This window comes from Astyanax mexicanus, chromosome 21, assembly GCF_023375975.1.
Source record: "Astyanax mexicanus isolate ESR-SI-001 chromosome 21, AstMex3_surface, whole genome shotgun sequence".
In the NCBI taxonomy this organism is placed as follows: domain Eukaryota; kingdom Metazoa; phylum Chordata; class Actinopteri; order Characiformes; family Acestrorhamphidae; genus Astyanax; species Astyanax mexicanus.
This window is the reverse complement of record NC_064428.1, coordinates 26,711,957-26,730,418: the sequence shown is the minus strand read 5'-3', so window position 1 is coordinate 26,730,418 and position 18,462 is coordinate 26,711,957.

The window sequence follows — 18,462 nt, the reverse complement described above, 5'->3', positions numbered from 1 at the left end:
GGTACAATTATAAAGAGTGTACCTTCGAGTACAAAAAAGTACTCGTATCGTACCTCTGTTTTTTAGAGTGTATGACAAAAATGCAAAAATGAAAGAATTCTGTAAGGGGGAAATACTTTTTTCACAGCACTGTACACTGGATGTGGATGGGTAAGATTTTTCTGGAATTTTTGATATGCTGTTCTCACTATATTTACACTTTTAAACTTAGTGGGTTGTCATGCCACACTTTCATGGAGTTACTCAGAAAGTTAAGGGGTCATTTTCAGTAACAAATCCCACTTTGTTTGTTTTTTTTGTTGGCAATGGCAATTTCATATGAAACCAGTTTAGCTTTGGTCTTTATTACAGCCAACAGTTTATCAACCCAACATTTTATTTATGAGGTTATACAATTGTTGGCATTACCATTTCTGAAAAAACACACTCCAGTCCGCTACTCCAACAGGCTGATACTGGTCCACATACTTCTGCCATCTCAAAAACTTGCTTTGCAGACTTACCAATAGGATACCATGGTCAGTTTTTACTCTGCAAGGGTGCTACATTTTGCATACTGCCTTGTTTTGATTACTGTATTAAATACAGTAAATGAAGGGCTTTTGTTCTTGTTGGATGCTCTATGTTTTTCCCCCGAGAGAATACATGCGTTCAATAAGAGTGCAGTTTAGATTCATTAGATCATATTATTGTTTTGTTTTCAACCTATTAAGTATCTTCAATGTTAGATCACATGTATTACACATCAATTAAACACATATTAAAGAAAGAACGGTACTTGTGTGGTTTAAAGTTAACGTTTCAAACTTGAGAAAGGTAGTGAATCATAGTTTTACATTAGTCTGTTTAGTCTAATAAAATGTTTCAGTCCAATTAAATGTCCATGCAATTTTAAAGACAACTAGTAGAATAAAAAGAAAAGGCATAAAGGATTTCTTCCTTTCCTGTCTATCTCTCAGTTTCTTCTTTCTCTCTTTTCTCTCTTATAATCGATGTATCTGCTATGGCAAGAACCAATCTTGAATTCCCAAGGTCGCAGCTAGTGCAAGCTGCTAGCAAACATTAGCTGCTATTGTTCTAGCTCTCTCAAGGCTGTGCTGTGGGTTGAATGTATGGATGTGGAGAAAATAGCCAATAGAAACGAGTCTCCGTTTGCCGTTGTTCCATATCGTCCCCAATTCTGTGTCTATTGATTAATGAAGGCTTTCAGACATCTACAAGCATTTATTGCACCTCTACTCTGCCATGTTCCTCTGAAGGACAAAAAAAACATAAATGCATTCCACTATTATCTAGATATTATACAGAATAATGCAATTACATACAATGCAAGGAGAATTGTTGGCTATTTGTAACAGAATGGGTTGTTTGTGTGCTCTCAACAACAGAAGGTTTAGTCAGAATTTCAAAGTATTCCCAGAAGAATATACAAACACAGAAACTGAGGTATGAATGTAATTTAATATTCCGCACAATTCCATTCAATTGTATAGAGTTGACTCAATCTATGCACTGTATTTGTTATATTAACATATTAATATTAATATGTTTCATCATATCAGCCATTGTGAAGTTAGATAAGGTTAAAAAAACATTAAGGAAAAATGTTAATGTTAAGTTAATCACAGTCAAACAGTAAAATCACAGAGTTAAATCAATAAATATAAATAAATCTAATGAGTTAAGGATTTAACACTGCTGTGGAGAATATTGTATTGAGTGGTATGCAGAAGTATGGGTACCCCTTGGTCCAAATTTCTGCTGCTATGAATGGTTAACTAAGTAGCTGATCTGTAATAAAAATGTTAAAAAGTTAAAGATAAATAGTTTTTTTTCTGTTGTTGTTTTTATGTTTTTATTTTTAAATCTATCCAAACCAACTTTGTGAAAAAAAAGTAATTGACATCTATCAGTCTTAAAAAGGTCAAAAAGTCATATCTAAGGCTTTGGAACTCCATCGAATAACAAAGAGAACCATTATACACAAATGAAGAAAACATGGAACAGTGATGAACCTTCCCAAGAGTGACTGAACTACCAATATTACTCCAAAAGGGCATGAACAACTCATCCAGGAGGATACAAAAAAACCCAGAACAACATTTAAAAAACTGCAGGCCTCACTCACTTCAGAAAAGGTCAGTGTTAATGATTCTAAAAGGATAAAGCGACTGGGTTGTAAGGAGTAGTAAAGCCACTCCGCTGAAGTCTGAAGTCACCTTTATACAGGAGTTTCAGTATTAGCATTAGCCGCTAACCGCTAATTCACCATTCAGAGGTGAGAATTATTGGCCTGTATCCTGCTCCTAACCCTTGGCTAGCACTGCTGGAGCAGCATTATCATTACCCGCTAACCGTGCTAGCTCTTTCACTGTTCAGAGGTGAGTATATCAGACTGTAGTCTGCATGTTTACCGTGTTAAAACAAGCTACATGGGATGAACCGCTAGCTAATATTGTCCTGGTTTACCGAAGTGTTGTGCTGTGGAGCTAGCGGTTAGCCGCTAATGCTCCAGCCTTAGTGCTCGAGAAATTTGGGAATCTAATCCTACTGTAAATAAATGGAAGTGCTTTCAGGAGAGAAATCTGTGTAGATTTACATTCTGTGCTCATTTGAATTTAAAAGAAAGTTTTTTTTTATTACAGTTTTTTTTATATAGCTTAGCTTTACTTAATTTAGTTAGCTACCCCCCACCGTCACCACCCAGCGGTGAGACCTACTGAATTAGAAATTCCTTATAGTGTCTCTTACAATCCGCCTTATAATCCGGTGCACCTTATGTACGAAAATAGACCAGAAAATAGACATTCACTGATAGTGCGCCTTATACTTATGGTGCGCCTTATAGAACATGTTTTTTTTCTAAAACGGTAATCCGACATTAGGTTTTCAGTATTTTGATCTCTCCCTATTCAAACAGATAGGAAGCTCTTCTTGCATGACTGGAAATATTGTAAGCGATGCCACAATGGCCACCAAGTGAAGTGACTTGCCTATAAGGATTTGGCTTTGTCCCAACCCAATTTTTTTTTTTTACTATATTTTACTTTATTTTTCACAGTGTCTTAGGTTTCTTTTGGAACTATGGTTGTAAAAATCCTACCATTTTCACAGATCCACACATAAGCAGCACATACAGGAACCTTCCAGCTCAGCCAGCTCTCTTCCCCAGAAAACGCTTGGAAAAAGAGAAACTTTCTCCAACTTTGTTTTGACACTTTTGATTAAGGAGCCAGAGAGGAACACCTGTATGGCTGCTTGCACAATAACTTCTCTCCTCGGAGAGATTGATTTTCTACATTAAAACCTCGCCGCTTTTGTCTAAAGCCACGCGGCCCTTTTGTTATGCTAACGGCCCCGTGGAAGATTTCCAATTCAATTCCACCTGCGCTCTGGTCAGCTCTGCTATCCTTTTGTGTTCCACCACGAGCCCCTTCTTGTCTTCCAAGCAGCAATTTAGCGATGGCACCCAGCAGAAGGGAAATTGACAGACGGACGAGAGCCTATGGCACCATATTGGAAGGATCAACTCCAATTACGAATCTTAGTATTAGCAATGAAACTCCAGCAGCACAAAGTATTTCACGTGTATCAATCATTCTGCTATTAAAGGAACAGTAAAAGGAATAAAGTGTGGGGGGGGGGTAAGGAATTGTTCAGGACACACTCAGGTGTGACACATGGCAATATCCCATATACACAATTACGCAGGCGAATCAAGGCATGCCCTTAACAATAGCAATTATACGGCAATCTCTGAGAGTGGCCGTATCTAAACATTACAGTCAAACTAGCTTCTGATTCCTGGCAAGAAACGGTAATGAGGTTTGGCAAGCCAAGAACTATCCTTAGGATTAATGTGGAGCAACTTGTCTGGTGTTTCTGTGTCTGATTGTTGTTCTTTAATATTGAAAAAATGTTTCTTAACCATTTAACACCCTGCTTAACTTTTTGGTAGAGCACAATTTGAGTGACATATCGTATCGTACCAATATTTGTGAATATCGTAAACAATATTATATCCTGAAATATCATACCATATCACCCACCCCTAATTATCACATCAGGGTACTACTTTTTTTACTGTTTTTAGTAAAATGAAAATTCACACTGTTCTCATTTCTCATTATATCTACTAGAGACAGATTATATTTGTTTAGTATCATTTATTTAACTTTAATCCTGGATATATGGAGATATATGGAGTGCATTATTAATATCATGACATTCTGGATCGTTGATTTCTGTTACAAATTTTCTGTTATTTTTAAAATGTTTTCAATATTATCACCAAGAGTATCGTTATCACAAAAATGCCATGCAATATCATGATATTATTTTAGGGACTTATCGCTCACCCCTACTATACAGTACCAGTCAAACATTTGGACACATCTCTTCTCATTCATTGTTTCTATTTTTTCATAAATTGTAAGTCATCTAGACTATGAAGGAACACATAAGGATTTATATAGTAACTCAAAAGTGTTAAACAAACCAAATACTTTGTGAAGCATTTAAGTGGCAGTTTTAGCAGTTTCTGAGGCTGGTAACTCTGATTAATGTATCCTGTACAACAGAGAAAACTCTTGCTCTTTCTTTCCTGGGGCAGTCCTGATAAGAGCCAGTTTCATCATGACATTTCATCAAGTTCTTGTAATGTTTAGGATTGACTGACCTTCATTTCTCAAAGTCATTTTAACAATTAAAGTTATTAACTCTTGAAATGTTCAGCACAGCTGTTAACTGAAAGCTAAACATTCCAGGTGATTCTGCCTCATAAAGCTGACTAATAAAATCCAGCCAATGTGTGCAAAACTGTTCTGCTACTTTAAAACATATTCTGGTTTATTGCATAGTTCTATATTTTCTTCTTATATCAACCTGATTGTTCCGTCTCTACAATCTGCAGAGGTCTGTTAGCCTAACATATATTACACTGATAATTAATATGCCTTTTCATTTCTCATCCATAAACCTCTCCACATATATAAATAGTTTTTGATGGAATTTTTGAAAGTATGTATATTATATTTATTACGATATGCTTTCAGAGAGTGCTTCCAGTGTTAACCCTTTCAGATCCTGCGTCAACTACAATGGACATCATGTATTTTATTTTAGGAAATGTTTTGTTACACAGAACACTAACAGAGACCTGTTGTTGTTGTCCATCAAAATAGATCATAAACTACAGTGAAAAAAATAAAAAAAACAGCAACTCAGACATTAGGGCAGGTCAGCACTACAGAACGAATAAAGCAAAGTATAATAAGCTCATGTTTACTCATAATCTGTCTCTCGTGGATATATATTGGGCATTAAGAACAGTATGAATTTTTCTTTTACTAAAAACAGTAAAAAGTAATAACCTGATGTGATAATTAGGGGTGGGTGATATGACATGATACATCATGGTATAATTTTGTTTACGATATTCACAAATATTGGCGATTTAGAACACTTTTTTATCATGTTTAGGAACTAAAATAAAATTTAATATAGATTTTTATTAGAATATTAGTGTCTTATTTTGTGTGCATTACAGACAGAAAGGATAATTTATTTATTTTTCCATAACTGGAAAATAGTTCAGGTCTGAAAGGGTTAATGTGTTAATATGATTAATCTTTATTTTTTTGGATGCCAAGTAATATTTTTTATCAAGCTTTGCACGTCTTGGCATCTTGGCAGTCAGCTTTATGAGGTAGAGTTCCTTACTCAAATTTCTTGCATCTTAATAAAGTGTTTGTAAGCATCAGTTAAAGTTGTGAAGAGGTGGAGTTGGTATACAGTGAAAAGCCCTATTTGAGTAATGTTCTAATCTATATTATGGCAAGAACTACTCAACTTAGTAAAGAGAAACATACTTAAAAAAAAAAGAATTTAAGAACGTTGAAAGTATCCTCAAGTGCACTTGCAAAGACCATAAAAAATTATGATGAAACTGGCACTAATTAGGACTCAAAAACCACAAGTTAACATCACCTCAGATAAAAGCCACCTACGTAAATGCTTTACAGGGTATTTTTGGTTTGTTTAACAATTTTTATTTTACTACATGATTCCTTATGTGTTTCTTCGTTGTCTGGATGACTTTAGTATTCAATTAATATGTAGGACAAAAAACAAAAAAATCTGGCAATTCTCACACTATTATTATTATTATTATTATAAGATCAGTATATACTAACTTTACAGTTGGCACGCAGCCCTATACACTCTCTATAAAAAGCCTTTCTTGGCAGGTTTATATAATTATTAATTGCTTCTAAAGTCTGTATGTCACAAATGACATAAACGAAGCATGACGACCAAACAGAAGACATTTCCCAAACTTCAGTAGCGCGCTCTCTTCAACTTAAAATAGTCAATCACGGTGTCATTATTAGAGAGGGACACGTTTGTTATGGTAATTTGATTCTGAAAATAACGTAATTAAGGCCCTAATTATGATTTTAATGGGTAGAGATGAAGGAATGGATTACTAAGCTGCGGAGCGCCACAATGCTGAAGGAGCGCACCACACCGTTCTACCAGGCCCTCCCCAGTCACTATCATTAATTAGAAAATGAAATAAAGATTTAATTATGTTCTTTTTTCCCCTGCTTTCAGACCATTTGAAATTCTGTGGCGGTTTGGGAAACGGCAGTAATTGAACAAAAACCCTCCTTTTTTTTGCAGTGCATCAAAACTGATAAAAGGAAGAAAAAAACTGCAGCGCATCATTGGCTGATAAGCTTAGTGTGATAAGCCTATTCAGATGCCACTAAACAGGAACTGCCGTGCAACTGCTTTTAAAAGGCAAAATAAAAAAAAGAGAGACAAACTTAATTAGATATGTGGCTTCAGGAGGAAGACCTAGTCTGCAGTGACTGCTAAAAGAAAGCAACAGCTTTGGAATAACTAATAAGCATACACAAGGAATGCTGGGAAGCCACCTTGACTCTGAAAGAGCTCTTGATATGAAGCGAATTTACTTCCGAAAGGAAACAGGAAGATTTCAATTCCTAGAAAAAAGCATGATAAAACATTTCCATCAACCAAATATATAGAGTTTTCTAACATATTACATTAACACATTACTTACACAGACAATAATTTAATACCAGTGATAATAAAGAAAAACTGCTGTTTTTGCCATTTTTTTTAGTTGTAACTATTTACAATACACCATAATGCTAGTTTAACTGCAATTTTAAAAGGGACATATTATACCTTTTTTTACACAAGTTAGAATAGAATAGGTCTATGTGATATTTACAAAACCCTTTCACATAAAGAGCTTAATTCTTGTTAGTTTCAGTCTCTTTCAGAATAAGCTGTTTAGGGGCTCAGTCACTTTTATGCAAATACGCTGTTGCTGGCAGTTTAGCTTATACTGAAATGGACAAACACTTACAAGCTAGTTCTTGGTTAACTGCGTTATAAAAGCACAAAACTTATTATTTGAAAGTACTGTAAGTAGATCTCCCTCATCTGCTAACTTGCCACAGACAGTAGGCACAGATCCCTCCTTCAGAAGAAGTCTACTGGCTAATCCTGTAAACTCCTGTGTACTGGCTTAGGTTCTCAACCAAAATAACTAGAATGGCGTTTATTCAACTGATCTAGTGGTGGAGGTTGAGAGGTGAGAGGTGGCGCCCGGGTGGTTATATACACGTTTTCTTATTGTGGCGTCACAATAAGGTTGTCATCCAAATGGCTTATAGAAGCATATGATTTCTGTCACTTTTAAAGTCTTTTAATGGATTCAAAGAAAATGGATAGATAGATTTTTTTGAGCTTGGGATGTTTGTAGAGGCAGTCGAGACCGAAGTGGAAATATAAAATCACGCATAAAGTGAGTTTTGCATAATATGTCTCCTTTAAGTCCAGGTTTCTTTGAAATAGTATGCAATGTTTTTTTTGACAGCCTGTAACTGTTTTAGTAGATTTTCTTTTTACTTTTCATTTTTATTTATTTTATTGATCAAATTTTATTGATCAAATTTTATGTTTTACCTTTTAGCTCTTTTATTTAATTTTTTCCAATTCATTTCATCCTTTAATTTATTACTGGTTCTACTTTTGGCATTTACCTTTTCATTTCATTTATTTTTTCATTTTTAACGTCTTATTATTATTATTTATTTTATTTCCATTATTCCTTTCCATAATTTACTTTTTTATAATTGTGGTGTGATTTTATTCCTCTATTTCCATATTTGTGTTTATATTTTATTTATTTATCTCTTTATTTTATTGTTTTACATTTTAGCCTGCCTGTATATTCTTATATTCAGAATTTTTTTATTTCTTCTTAATTGAATCTTATATTGTTTGCTTGTTTTTATCATTTAAAACTTATTTTTCAGTCTCTTTCATTTTGTAAATGCTCGGCTGCATAAAAAAAAAAGGCTTACCCTCAATTTATTACTGAGTGAAAATAAAGGTTGATTGATTGATTGAATGAATGCTTTTTTCATTTTTTGTCAATAATCAGGGAATTAACATTATAATGCAGAAAATAAATGAGGCAGGAACATCCAGTAGTATTTAATATGGCTGTGGAGCAATTTTCAGTGTTTTTAAATACTGTAAATCAATTGATGTTGTGGCCTACGTACTCAGTCACAAAATTATTACTCAACTTTAAACCAATGGGAATACACTGGCTTACATTGTTATGGAAGCATAAAATGTATATCCAAGTTGCAAAACAGAAAGGTAAAAAAAAAACTTACATTTTTGCTCCAAAATCTAAAATTTATGATACAAATGATATTTTTTTTAGCTGTACATTTCTTTCTAATGTATCAGTCATTAAATTCTTTTTAGAGGCAATAATAACATCTTATCACATTCCCAGCAGAACCAGCAAGGACAAATGCCAAATATCCACCCAAGCAAAGATCTTACAGACACCAAATGACTGTTATATTACAGTTATTCCTAAAATGCTCCTCTGTTTCCGCGGGAGACTGGATTCTGTTAGACCACTGATAGTTCTGACCTTGCAGAGTGTTTTGCTGAGAGACACACTATGAGCTCTAATATCTCCCAATAACAGCACTCAGACTAAATCTCTCTAACTATCAGTCTGACATATTTACCTGTAACCTAGCAACTCTTAGCTGTCAGAAAGTGACATCGAAGTTCAAAGAGTGTAGCTGAAGGACTGAGAGAGTTAGAGGACTGGGTCCATGTTAGTGGCTGGAAGAGCTGAATCCTCCCGTGGGCTTAAATGAGTTGAATTACAGGCCATGGATTGCTGTGTAATTGCTGAGGTATGAACTTGTGACCTGCTGATGGCTGTGGCTTCAATTGGTTGGATGGTTGATGGAGTGTAGGATCTGCCTGATGCTGCTCATAAACTGCAAACTGAAGGTTCAAACAATATAGAAAGTCTAATAGAAGCCTTAGTCTTTATAGAATATCCAGTTTTCAGAAGATAAAAAAATGATTTTTGGATACAATTCACAGTTTTTTAAGCTTTTAAGGAACCAAAATTGAGAGACCCTCCAATTTTTTGGCATCTTGATGGAATATCCAATTTTCAGGAGGTTTGTGGTTCAACCTAGAATCTCTTTAAGATTTAAACAAATCTTCAATTTTGAGATTTGAGATAATCAAAAATTTTCATTATAATGAAGTCATTATAGAACATGCATATGAATATTACATTTGTATAAAAATATACAGTTTTAAAGGCTTTAAAGGGACCTAAAATCCAATTTTTAAGAGCTTTCAGAAAACTTCCATGTATATAAGTCTTGATAGAATATAACATTTTCAGAAGTTTTGAAGAAAAAAATATTTTTGTGAGTTTTGATTGAATATTACATTTTCTGTAACTTTAAGAGAAAAAAAAATCTATATTTTGATAGAATACCCATTTTAAAAGGTACGAGAGAACCTCAAATTTTTGGGAGTTTTGATAGATTATTTTATTTTTGGAGTCTTAGCTGTATACCGAATTTCCAGAAGCTTTGAGAAATCCTCAAATTTTAGTGCTTAATTTTTAGAAGATTCTTATTTTTGGGTGCCTTTACAGAACATTCCATTTTCACAAGCTTTGCAAGAATGTCAGATTTCGGTGAATCTTGATAGAATATCCACTTTTCAGAGACTCTGAGAGAACCTAGGATTTCTTTGAGCTTTGAGTCAACCTTACGTTTTTGGCATATATTCTTTAAAAAGAATATATTTATTTTAGAATCTTTGACAAAACCTGAACAAATAGCCATATTTTGCAAGATCTTTTGTGTATTTTTAGAAGTTATGAGAGCTTCAAATGTTTGGAGGCTGAAGGGAACCTCCATTTTGGGAGTCATGACAGAAAATCCAGCTTCCAGAAGCTTTAAGAAATCTTCACATTTTTAAGTCTTGATAGAATATCCAATTTTTGGAAGCTTTGAGAGAACCTTAAATTTTAAGAGACCTAATTTTAAGAAGATTCTTATTTTGGGAGCCTTTACAGAATGTTTAAAATGATTTTCAGAAGCTTTGTGACAATGTTAGATTTCTGTAAATCTTAATATTATATCTATCAGATATTCTGAGAGAACCTAACATTTCTGGTAGTTTTGATGAAATATCCAACTTTCAGAAGCTTTGTATGAACCTTATGTTTTCACTCTCTTGATAGAATATCCAATTTTCAGACATTTTCAGCTTTAAGAAAACCTAAACATTTTGAGGATGTTAAAAGAACATACAATTTTTAGAAGATTTTGAGAATCCTTAATAGTTTTTTGTGAAATTTCAGAAGCTTTGAGAGAACTTCAAATATTTGGAGGCTCATTTTACAAACAGGGTTTAAGAAGCTCTACATTTTAAAAAAATCAATGTTAACTGATGCTAATATGTATTAATATAAGTTAAACAATTGAAAGTAACCAATCGAAATCCACCATTCTAACTTCCTGTTGTTCCTGGTAGCTAGTTGCCATTCATTGTTAGCCTTGTTACCAGTGTTAGCCTGCCTGCCTGTTTGAAGTATTTCTTTAAAGATGCTCTGCACTGTGAGATGATGTCAAATAGCTGTCGAGATAGCGTATTCGACAAGACAAGAAATGTGACATGGTGCATCCGACATCGGAAAGTGCCCTGCATTAAGAGATAGCGATAAAAAACGCTCATTCCTCAGATCAGTCGGCTAACTCCCCATTAATGTAATACCTGTAATGGACACATTTTGAGAGTGCAGGGTACTTCTACTACATCAAAGCTAGCAGACAAATGCAGGCCAATTGGCGCTCAGCCTAAGCGGAGTGTGCTTAGGCTATGCGTGTGTGTGTGTGTGTGTGTGTGTGTGTGAGAGAGAGAGAGAGAGAGAGAGAGAGAGAGAGTGAGATGGAGATACACACAAAAGAGGATGAGCTCTCTTCTTAAGAGGATAGATGCAAGAGATGAGACGTGACAAGATCCAAAGTATAAAAAGAAAAAATACACGGACACGCGCAGCATCCTTCTGTCAAGACACCACCCGTCTAATATAATTACTCGTCTCCACCGTCAAAAGCTGTCCCAAATATCCCCATTTTCTCCTCCCCTCCCTCCATCCCTCCGTCCTCCCCCTTTCTTTCACAGCATCACAAAACTGACATGTAAATGCACTGTTATTAAATCCTATTAGTTTGGGCTGTCACATGTATTGGGCAAGGCTCTCCTATGGAAGAACGCTGCACTCCTGTTGTTTATATCCAGATTAGTCCGGGGAGGAGGATAAACAGTAATGCAGCCGGGCACTGCTTAACATTTGTTTGGGGATTTGTTACTCAGGTATTTATTTACAGGGAGACTCGATGCTTTGAATGCGGCTTGAATTTCCTGACAAGTCGAATGACGAAGCTTCTTGCTCTAATCCACACGGCCATCTTTTCACATTTCTAAGAGTCAGTAAATCAATTGTAGACAGTTATAGACTGAAATGAAACAGCAGTAAAAAACATTTTTCATTTTACACCGATCAGTCAAAACATTACCACGTCCTAACTAATTTTGACACATCAGGGAACATCCCAAAATTCAACCTGTTTTTTTCCCCAATCTGTAATCCTGTATCTGTTTCTCTGCATACTCATAATTATATTATCCTTCTTTCACCCTGTTCTTTAATGGTCAGGTGGGTAATTTATAACTTCTCGGCACTGCAGTGACTGCACTGGCATGCAGGCCCGTTTCAACAAGGCAAGCAAACCAATCAATTACCTCAGGCCCCCAGACAACGACTGGTTATGATTCAAATGGAAATGAATTCAGTGGAAAAACTGTGTGAGCGCAAATGGTTTAACTTAACAGCTGGTAGGCTAGCAACAAAATATGAAAAAAAAATATGAGACCACCTACAAATTAGCAGTTTCTTTGATTTTACCAAATTGAAAACCTCTGTAATATAATCAAGAAGAAGATGGATGATCACAAGCCATCAAACCAAGCTGAACTGCTTGAATTTTTGCACCAGGAGTGGCATAGAGTTATCCAAAAGCAGTGTGTAAGACTGGTGGAGGAGAACATGCCAAGACGCATGAAAACTGTGATTAAAAACCAGGGTTATTCCACCAAATATTGATTTCTGAACTCTTAAAACGTTATGTATAAGAACTTGTTTTCTTTGCATTATTTGAGGTCTGAAAGCTCTGCATCTTTTTTATTATTTCAGTCATTTCTCATTTTCTGCAAATAAATGCTTTAAATGGCAATATTTTTATTTTGATTTTAGGAGAAATGTCTGTAGTTTATAGAATAAAACATCAATGTTCAGTTTACTCAAGCATAAAACTATTAATACCAAAGTAAAGGAACTGATTTATAAACTGAAGTGAAACTGCATATGGTGGATGGGTGGGTGGGGATGGGTGGGTGGGGATGGATGGGTGGGTGGGGGTGGTCCATTTTGCTTTGGACCACCAAAAGTCTTGAAACTTGAAACTGCCTATGTGCATTACAGCATTACAGGATGTGTTGTGCTGGTATGAGTGGATCTCTCCTTATCTAACTTTGCCCTCATTGAAGAATCACACCCCACCTCCACATCCATTACCATTTTTGATGATGTGACACTTTCTTTTTATCTGTTACCCTCCTCTTCCTCTTCTTTTTAAATACAGCCTCTTCCTCCCTCCCTCTATTGCCAAATTCTAGCCAAATTCCACTATTATTCTACAGCTATTTAATTTTCCTTCTTCCCTTTTCTTAATTCCATCTGGGCAAAGTGACAAGCATGCAATTCTAATACTTGGCAGCAGGAGAGAGAGAAAGAAAGAGAGAGTGAGAGAAAAAGTGAGAGAGAAAGAGACAGAGAGAGAAGTGTCCCTCCTGATTTCCCAAAGATGTGCTATATTATTTGCATATAAAATTTCATTTGAATTTATATTTAGAACATTTATATCATTACTTTTCATGTAAGTGGGTTGATGTGTGAATCTTTTATATGTTTACAGGTTTAGCTGAGTTTCTAAAAGCATATTTTATCAAATTTATATTCACTTTTTTTCTTCCATTTTCTTTCTTTTATTACTTTTCTACTACATTTTGTTACATGCTGTATTTTACCACAGTTCTCAATATATGAACACAGATATAAAAATGTTGAACCTTCTAATGTAACATTCATACAAATACACCAAACAAGTAGCATGGAGTACCACAGCAACAAGTTGGCAAAACCTGAGCATTTTATCTGAGACACCACAGCAACCACCTGGGAAACCATAGCAAATGCCTTGCAACCACCAAACAACATTGTGACCTCATAGCAACAGCCTGAAGAAATACCATAGCAACCACCTTGCCACACTTTGTAGCAAAGCACCTATCTAACATCTCTAGAGAGAGAAAAAAAAACTTCTTAACTTTTAATGAAAATCAGTATAAAAAGAGATTTTCTACAATTCACAATTGTGTTTTTTATGGTAAACTAAACAAGACATTTTGACACAATGAAAGGGACACTTTGTGTGTTCACATTATTTAGTAAATTAAAAATCGTAAAAAAAGAGACCTGATGATATCAGTAACCTGGGATACAGCAGTGAACAACCTAGCAATCACTTGGGAACACTATAAAAAAAAACAACTGGAATATTACACAGCTCTGTTTTTTTATTTTATTTTACCAAATTAAAAACCGCTGGAATGTAATCAAGAGGAAGATGGATGATCACAAGCCATCAAACTAAGCTGACCTGCTTGAATTTTTGCACCAGGAGTGACATAAAGTTACCCAAAAGCAGTGTGTAAGACTGGTGGAGGAGAACAATCCAAGATGCATGAAAACTGTGATTATAAACCAGAGTTATTCCACCAAATATTGATTTCTGAACTGTTAAAACTTTATGAATATGAACTAAAAAAAAACTTTTGAAATTTTCTTTGCATTATTTGAGGTCTGAAAGCTCTGCATCTTTTTTTGTTGTATTTCAGACATTTCTAATTTTCTGCAAATAAATGCTCTGAATAACAATATTTATATTTTGAAATTTGGGAGAAATGTTGTCTGTAGTTTATAGAATAAAACAACAATGTTTATTTTACTCAAACATTTACCTATACATAGCAAAGTCAGAGAAACTGATTCAGGAACTGTAGTGGTCTCTTAATCTTAATTTTTTCCAGAGCTGTAAATTAAGAGTATTTGTTATTTACAAAATCATCCAGTTTAGAGTGAAAAATCAGAGTGAATATATTGTAATTGTTATTTAATTGTAATTTGATTTAGTTGTTGACTACATACACTGCTAGGCTTTTTCAATACACAGGATAAAAATCATAATACAAGTTCTGGACCTTGGCTTGAGGAAATATTCTCCAATAGGACCTTATAGAGTTCTAATTAAATGCCCCTGTTAAAGGAAACGCCGTACCTCAGCATATGTCATAGCAGGGATGCGCAGCGTCTACGTCTGTATTTGGCCTTGGCTACATAAGTGGTTGGTGTTCAGTGTGTTGACAGCTGTCAGTGTGAAACATCTAACCGTCCTTGCGTACGTATTCAAATCTCCATCAGAAGCTGTCGAGGTCAAGCACCACTACTCTCTGTGTTCTACATCCTCCACTACTTTACCATTCACTCACATATTAAAAAATACTGAATTCACATCATTACACTGCCTCTCCTCTTCTTCCTCTTCTTCCTCTTCCTGTACTTCTTCTTCTTCTTCTTCTTCTTCATCAATCTATCAGTTCCCATTCCGGTCACGGTCAGATGCTCGTTCGTTAGATTAATTATGGGCACTCATCTGAATTATGATTAAAGGACTCAGCAGAAACCCAATTAGCATTGTTTTGATCCTGGCAATCAATTAAGAGCTTTCTTTCATGGGGAGGGTTGAAACCTCATCAGCGGAATTAGGGCCAAAATTACCAAACCAATTAAATAATTTAAAAAAAAGTGGAATTCGGAGATTGTGTAGATTGTGGCAATCATGTTATCATTCCCGTTCTTTCATGTCTTCTCCAGAGATACGTCTCATGTTACTGCACTTGCCAACACAATGCAGTCGTCTCTCAAAAATGAAGTATATTAAGTAGAACATCCTTAATTAGAGAATGTATCTTATGTGGAACACCATGATGTTCTTTTATACATCAGTCATTTAAAACCAATGTCTTTCACATTCCACACAGTACATTACTGAAAGTACTGTACCTCGCAATACCAATGAGGTGAGGTGTGAATGGAGTGCTTAGAAAGCATGCATGCTTCACCTACAAATGGCGGTCTACGGCGAAGAGAAGAGAAATGTTCCATGCACTAAAAATTCTCATGCGTAGTTTGCTAAATTTTCAGGGAAACATTTTGCTTGATTTACAAAATTCTACACAGTAAGACATTGCTGAGAATACAGGATACTATGGTAGTTTTATTAGATTTAGTGCAAAGGAGATAGTACATGTGTTACCAATAACATCAATTTGTTATCCAATAACATCTTACACTCTCAACTAAATTTGCCATAGAAACCACACATTTTTCTCATAACTTTGAAATGATGATTTCATTTATTAAAGGAAAAAAAACAAACAATCCAAACCAGTAAAAAAAAAAAAAGATGAGTTAAACTTTACAACCAGGCCTGATTACTGCCAGACCTGTAGATTCAAGGACTTGTTATTAAAATAGAACCTGTCTGACAACATGAAGCACAATGAAATATCTTAAAAAGCAACATAGTATGCTATGATCTAAAGAAATTCAAGAACCAATAAGAAAACAAATGAAAACTAATATTCACAAATGGAGAAAACATAAAACGCTGGCGAACCTTCCCAGGTTTGGCCAGCCTTCTAAAATTACTCCAAAAGGGCATGAACAACTCATCCTGGAGGTCAAAAATAAAATACATAGGACAGTTCCAAGGCAAAAAACACTGCTGACCTCAAATGAACTAAAAAAAACATGTTTGAAATCTTTTTAAAGTTCTTTAATGTTTATCTGTCATCTTAAAGCTTACTTAACATCCAATGAAAGATGTTTAGAGAATATAAAAAAATATTATTCCATAAAATTGTGAAAAAATGTCACACTTTCGGGTCTTCCTTTTGGCTCTACCAACTTTGGTCACTACAGTTACCATAATACAGCTAGAGTATTGTGTATTGAATGTTTTCTATTTCTTTTCCTCCAAAAGGGCATGGACAACTCATCTAGGAGGTCACAAAGGAACCGAGAACAACCTCTAATCCCATCGTGTGATTTTGAATTATCTCTTTGTAAAAAGCTTGAACTTGTTGCTATAACAGTTAAGATGGTCCTTTTCTTCTTTGGTCCAGAGCACACAGCATCCACTGCTTCTTTCAAAAAAAGATCTGCAACATTAATCCCAGATACTCTAGAGCCCAGAGAAGTTGACGACACTTCAGGACGTGGTTTGTAGAGTAAAAAAAAAGTATTTCTTTCTGGTTCTTTTAGCAGATTCACAGTTACACTGAAGTTCTGCAGTGAGGGCCTCTGGCAGCAACACTGTAATCCAGGAGAATGTGAAGGTGAAGATTGTTTATTGGTGTCTAACAGGATCAGGACGTGGTGTGATGGGTATCAGAGTGCAGATCACAGCGTAAAGAATATGTGTGTGTGTCTCCTACTGGACTGTGTAATGCGATAAGGATGAGTCAAAGTCAATATCAGAACACACATCACAGAGTAAAGTGGCTGATATGGTGTGTGTGTTTGTGTGTGTGTGTGTATATGTGTGTTGATGCAGCTCTGAGATGAGAGCTTTAATCCCTAGCCCTGAGCAGGGTAGCTCGGCTCTATCGGTGTGTATTATCCTGCCTAACACTGCCAGCTGGGGGAGTGTGAAGCAAGCGAGAGCTCTTTTGGAACTCGAGCACAGGAATTCTGCGAGACTAAATATACTCGCCGCTCTGAAGCAGTCAGCGTACGAGCGAAAGAGTCCAGAGATTAGAGATGATCATCTATAATCCAACCGCTTTGAAGTACTGACACATTTGGTACAAAAAAAAGAGAGAAAATGTTTGTCATTTCTGGTCATGCTCACATCATATTAAGAGGAGTTGATTTTACTCGCAAGAATGTTGTATTTTTGTTTACTTGTGGTTGTGTGTGTCTGTAAAACCCCAATTCTATGAGTTTAAAAATCTATATTTATTGGAATTATCTGATATTGATTATGTAAACCTGAGACTGATCTTTAAAATAAGCATATTTGTCTCATCTGTCAAAGTCATCCATCTACAGAGCAGTTTCAAAACATACCGTAGTTTAAGAGAAGCTAATTGAAGTGACAAGTTTACTTTCCTGTTTAAAGTTAAACATTTCACTTTTAGTAAATTTGTATCTCACTCAACAAGTTAGCATTTTCCCTTTAAACAAGTTAGATTTCTTCATTCCACCTTAAATGCTGGAGCACTACACCAGCAGTTTCAAAACATGCCCTAGTTTTAGAGAAGCTAACAATAGCGACATTCTATTTTTTTCTCTCACTCAATGTTACTGGAGCATATTTGCTACTAGAGAGAAGTTAAACTAGATGCTCATTTTTGTAAATTTATATCTTACTCAATGAGTTAGCATTTTCTCTTTAAACAAGTTAAAGTTCTCCATTCCACCTTAAATGCTAGAGCACTACACCAGCAGTTTCAAAACATATTGTAGTTTTAGAGAAGCTAAAACAAGCTTAAACAAGATGTGTCTCATTTTTTTTAATGGATGTCTCACTCACATGTTAGCATTTTCCCTTTAAACAAGTTAGAGTCTTTCATTCCACCTTAAATGATGGAGCACAACACCAGCAGTTTCTAACATAAACTACTGTTTTTTTAGAGAAGGTAAGGCAAGAGGTAAGTTTCCTTTCTCAATTTAAGTTACTACTAGACTAGTTAAACAAGATAATATGTGTCATATATTTTCTATTTATATTTTACTCAACAAGTTAGCAGTTTCCATTTAAACAAGTTTATTCCACCTTAAATGCTGGAGCACTCTTTTAGCAGGTTCAAAACATACCATAGTTT